The following is a 6,431-nucleotide window of genomic DNA, read 5'->3' as shown; positions in this document are numbered from 1 at the left end:
GCCATAAATACGCATTTGTAAAAAAGTTAGCAACATGATTGTTAGATAGGCCTATTGTCTTTATAATTAAAAAAATAACTATTAAAAAAATTGGGTAGATTTTTTTGAATGTTTTTGAAAGACGTTTATTATGCCCACGACTGCATTTATTTGAACAAAAAGAAGTAAAAACTAAAAATATATATAATTATGTGAATATATGAAATATAAATATATATATAATATAAATTATATATATAGTCTTCTGCTCACTAAGATTGCATTTATTTGATCGAAAATACAGTAAAAACAGTAACATCTGAAACAATTACAATTTAAAATAACTGTTTTCTATTTTAATAGATTTTAAAATGTAATTTATTCCTGTGATGCAAATTTTCAGCATCATTACTCCAGTCTTCAGTGTCACATGATCCTTCAAAGATCATTCTAATATGATGATTTGATGCTCAAGAAACATTCATCATCATTATTATTATTATTATTATTATTATTATTATTATTATTATCAATGCTGAAAAGCAGCTGCTTTATATTTTTGTATAACTGAAAACATGTTTTTCAGGACTATCTGATGAATAGAAAGTTCAGCATTTACTGGGAATTGAAATCTTTTGTAACATTATAAACAGTGTTGGGGTAACCCATTGCAAGTAACATGTAATCAGATTACTTTTTTCAAGTAACTAGTAAAGTTACATATTACTTTTAAATTTACAACAAAATATCTGTTACTTCTTCAAAAAGAAAATGCAAGAAATATATATATATATATATATATATATATATTTGTTATTAAAAAACAAACAAGCCAGCCCAGCCCAGCAGGTGAGGAAAAAGTAATGCAATAAAAAGTAACTAACGCAAGTAACGTTTCTTTTTTTAGGGAGTAACGCAATATTGTAATACATTCCCCAACACTGTTTATAATTATCTTTATTGTTACATTTGTTCAATTTAATATGTCCTTTCTCTGAATAAAAGTAGCTCCCAAACTTTTGACTGGTAGTTTATATTTCATTGAAAAAATGGCAGTTAGTTCCTCTCTGCCAATGAAAGAAATATCGATAGTTCCAGACTCAGAGAAACCAAGCTTTGCATGTCAGAGAGAAACACAGTCTAAAAGCTCAACGCTATCTCACGACCAATTCGTACGAATTCGTAAGAGTGATAAAAAGGTGGCTATAATTCGTACGAATTTGTACGATTTGTCTAAACCCACGTGATGGGTATAGGTTTAGGGGCGGGGTCAGGGGTAGGTCATTCATATGAATTCATACGAATTGGGCAATTCGTAAAATATGTACGATTTAGCAAAAATCATACTAATTCGTACGAGTGAGGTCGTATGAATTCGTACGAATTAGCCACCTCGTAGAATTCGTACGAATTGCCGTGAGAAGCTCACATACTCTGGCTTGAAATGTCATGAACAGATAAGCAGACAGTTAAAAGTCCCAGTACTGTTATGCTAAATATCATCACTCTTATAACACTGCTCAACCAATCAAACACACAGACCTGAACAAATGTTTTATAACGATGTATTTGGCTTCAATTTGATGTGATGTTTAGCTGCGTGAGTAGCATTGTGGGTGGAAACATTTTAGTTTATTTCCCTCAGTCGTCTGGATAATTGTGGGGTTGCTAATGACTGACTTTCCGGAAAAAAAACTACGAGTTGGATAATTATTGAACACAAGCTTTGTTTTTCAATTACCGGATGATTTTCAGATGAAAAGCTTGTGTGTGGGCGCTCGGAAACATTTGGTCAAAGAGGTGCAGGTTTACCCGCATCTGTTTTTTTGTGTGTGTCTAGATGAGGCGGGTCCCTCGGGAATTGCATCTATATGAATGATTTCACATTCCATTAATCCCTGTCTGCGTAATGATGTTGATGGCTCTCTTTTAATAGAAAAAAGAATAACAGCTGACATTAATAGTGCGATGAAACTATTCGAAGCATCACGACAATGATAACAATAATCTAGATATGATCACGACCACGATTCTCGCTTGCAGCTTAAACTTCTGAAGAGTACTTATAATGGAAATAATATACTTTGAAGGAATATACTTCATTGTGAACTGAATGTAATATTTTCGGACTTAACTGCATGCTATTTAGAGTTAAATGAAGATTCATATTAAAGGCAATTAGTGCTTTTTGACCCACTTAAGTAATTTCTTTATGTAATTTCATAATTGCTTCATTACTGTCTTTGAAATATGTGGTTAAAGTGCACTGCTGAATGTGCGGACAAACATTTATGGTAAAAAATAAAATATACTTTAATGTCATTTCTATTGAAACTTGTATGTCATATATTTAAATATTAAAATATATAATTTTAAATATATTAACTTTAAATGTAATATCAAATAACACACATACAGTTATTATTATACACATGCTTTAGTTTGATAGCCACATCAAATAAGTACATCAAAATAAGTGCACTTTAAAGGAAATCTTTTAGGTTGACATCAAAAGTGCTCTTTTTAAAAGCGTACTTAAGTGTGTTAAGAAACATAGTCATGAAAGTGGCCTTTCATTTCATCAATATTAATTTATCTGCAAGTGCAGTTAAAAAAACAACACACTTTTAAGATTTGAAGTAGCCTACACTAAAAGTGCACATTCAATACAATTAAGTGCACTTCTTTTACACAAGCACAGTTATCTTCACAAAAATAGAGTAATAATGCAAAACATGGTCAAAAAATATGAATATCCTAATTTTCAAGAAATATCAAGAACATTCTGGCTATATGAGAGCATGTCTGCACATCTGTACGAATTGGGCAAGGCATTAACAGAGGACAAATCCTCACCTTATTCAGCTGAACACCTACATCTCAGCTCAACTTCCGTCAAGGCCACATTGAATGGACTGAATTGGTGAATGTGCTTTGCCTTTCTTTTACAATGCTTACCTTGGAGTGCTTGAGACTAAATGTTCTCTGCTGAGAATGAAATATGCATCACCATGGCAACTGTGCACTTTATAACACTGGTTTCCAGAGTCTATTTAACTCTAAAAAGCTGAGGCTATCTCTATTGTGAGCCATCACAATATCACTCCTATAAGGCCTTTTATTGAAATTGTATGTCCTGTGCTTTACATTGCTGTAAGACGTTCTTAGAACTTACAAAAGCTGAAGGCACGTATGTCACGAATGGTTTTTGTTTTGTTGAATTCACCTATATAAAGGAAAGCAGTAAATGTATTCACAGAACGTAAAATGTAAAGTTGCTATAGCCTAAAATTTAAATTAAGTCTTAAAATAACTTAACTTGTGTCAGCTCGAGAACATGAAAAAAGAGAACGCGACAGCTCGTAAAACAAGATTCAACATCAGCTTGGCTTTTCGGAGATGGTGAGAACTGCGGATTTGAAATGTTTTTATTACTCAACAGGGTGAGTTATTTTATTGAACAGATAAATTGCCATATGTAGCTCTCTGATATAGTTCATTGTAAAGCATTGTCTAGTGTGAATGGTCGTTTCATTATGGTTGTTGTAGCGCTGTGCTGGAATTTGCAACCGCCTAGCAACACTATGCAACCACTCAGAACACCCTAGCAACCGCCTAGCAACGCCCTAGCAACCACCCATGATACCTTAGCAACCGCCAAGCAAACACCCAGAGCACCATAGCAACCACCTAGTAACACCATAACAACACCCTAGCAACCACCCAGAACACCCTAGCAACGCCCTAGTAACCACCCAGAATACCTTAGCAACTGCCTAGAAACTACCCAGAACACCTTAGCAACCGCCTAGCAACACCATAGCAACCACCCAGAATACCTTAGAAACCGCCTAGCAGCACCATAGCAAACACCCAGAATACCATAGCAACTACCTAGCAACACCATAGCAACCACCCATGATACCTTAGCAACTGCCAAGCAAACGCCCAGAGCACCATAGCAACCACCCAGAATACCCTAGCAACTGCTTAGCAACACCATAGCAACCACCCAGAACACCCTAGCAACCACCCAGAATACTTTAGAAACCGCCTAGCAACACCATAGCAACCACCTAGCAATACCATAGCAACCACCCATAACACCCTAGCAACTGCATAGCAACCACCCAGAGCAAATGCTTAGCAACGCCCTAGCAGTCAGTCAGGATACCCTAGCAACCACCTAGCAACACCATACCAACCACCCAGAACACCCTAGCAACCGTTTAGAGCTACCTAGCAACCATATTACAACATATAGAAGCCATATTTCAGCCCCACAATATTGTACAGACATGTTTGTTGGCTCGTATGCAATCATGCAGAACACCCTAGCAACCGAGTGATGAGTTTTGCCACTGCAAGCACCACTCACATTTTCTTCAGGAAATGTATTCTAGTTATGGTTGTTGTAGCCATAGATATCATATAATAAAGCCTTTATATGGATATTTATGGTTGTAGCGCTGTGCTGGAATTTATTATCAAGGAAGTACCGTGTCTATTAATGGTTAAAGCTACAGTAACGTCTTTAGTTAGTCAGCTTGAGAACCTTTCTAAATCTAAACTGGTTATATCTCTTAAGCCTACTGAATATTTTATGAGCAGTATGATAATCATATTCATCCGCACAGTCACGCAGAGTCGAAGCACAAGCAAAACAAGGTTCTTCGCAACATTCATGCAGTTTTGTTTTTGCACCACTAGAGGGACAAAAGTTACATCGCACCTTATAGACAAACACACCTTGACACCAATCATTTTACTAAATAAATTAAAAGTAGCCTAATTTACAAGATTAAACAGAATTAAAAACAAAAGTGTAAACTGACAAATGGTCACAATGCAACCATATTAATAATTCATGTCCTGAGGGGAGAACCATAGAAAAAAAGAGAGAGAGAGAGAAAAAAATCAGTGTAGGCCTAATAGAGGTTAAAAAAAAAAGAAAAGAAAAAAAGGCCTTAATCCAAATCACCTGCATTTTTGTTGCTTTTACTTCAAAATCATAGTATAATGTAACAGAAAATCTGAAAATCTTCTTGGAGATAGTTTTGTTACTGAAAAAAAAAATGCATTTCTTGCTTGATAATTTAAGAATTAATATTCACACTAAGATTAATTTTTAGCAGAATATTATGTCCGCTACTAATGTAAGAATGTTGTTCTATTTTGGAACTATTTGATCATATTATAATAATAAACACGCAAAAAATCTTGTACAAACCAAGTGTTGCCATGTGAGGGCAGCAAAGGCGTGATGGCCAACTTTCTTTCCCATATTTCCTCTCATGTTTGTCACAGGCTAAAAACATAGATGTATGTACATTGTCTGTTTGTAGATATTTCAGTCAGTGAATCGTAAAAACACGTGGACTGTCGTGAGTTTGTGCGTGTCAGATGAAAGGAAACAAAGAGTTTGGCCAGGACTGTGTGTAATGATTGACAGGAGGAAGGGTTATGTTATGTTAAATGCAAAAATACGCCATCAAGCAACAATGTAAAAACAAAACGTGAAAAGAAGTTCTCCACGTGGAATGTGTATTCTGCTATGGCGATAATACAGTTTTACTCAATAGGAAATGTTTTAATGACACGCCTAGATTTGCAGCATTCCTGCTCTCATTACGCATAGTGTCTAAAAATTAGGCTATGGCTTGAAACTCGTTATGTAGTTTAATGGTTAGTGAAAGGATGTTTTCATACTTTGGAAAATGTTGTCAACCACATGAGGTCAAACTAATATTATGTGCTGTTTTATTGGACATTTACGCTCTTCTGTGCAGCAAGGCTGCATTTATATGATCAAAAATACAGTAAAAACAGTAGTATTGTGACAAATTATTATAATTTAATATAACTATAATATAATATATTGTTTAGTCACATGATCCTTCAGAAATCATTCTAATCTGATGATTTGATGCTCAAGAAACATTTTTTATAATTTCTTATCTCAGTGTTTAAAACAGTTGTTCTGCCTAATATTTTTGTGGAAACCATGATCATTTTTTTCAAGATTCTTTGATGAATGCTAAAAAAGAAAAACATTTATTTCAAATGGAAATTGTGTAAAATTATAAATGTTTTAACGGATAACAATAGCGCAAGTTAGATAATCAAATAACTTTTTAAAGTCAATTGTTTTCCCATGTATTGACTGACAGCTCTTCTGTCCCCATGTTGAGAGAAATCATAAGTTCAGAGGCATAAATCTTTTTTTTTTCCTACTATGGAAGTCAATGGCTTCCGTCAACTCTTTCATTACCAACATTCTTCAAAATATATTTTGTGTTCGGCAGAAGAAAGAAACTCATGCAGGTTTGAAACAACATGAGGGTGAGTAAATGATGACCGAATTTTCATTTTTGTGTGAACTATCCCTTTAAGATTCATTTCCGTTTGTCTTCTGTCAATTTTGTGGAGAAGAAATGATAGGAATTCTACTT

This window comes from Abramis brama (assembly GCF_963993115.1).
Source record: "Abramis brama genome assembly, chromosome: 1".
Lineage (NCBI taxonomy): Eukaryota > Metazoa > Chordata > Actinopteri > Cypriniformes > Leuciscidae > Abramis > Abramis brama.
The sequence above is the reverse complement of the archived record's forward strand: the minus strand, read 5'-3'. Positions refer to the sequence as shown.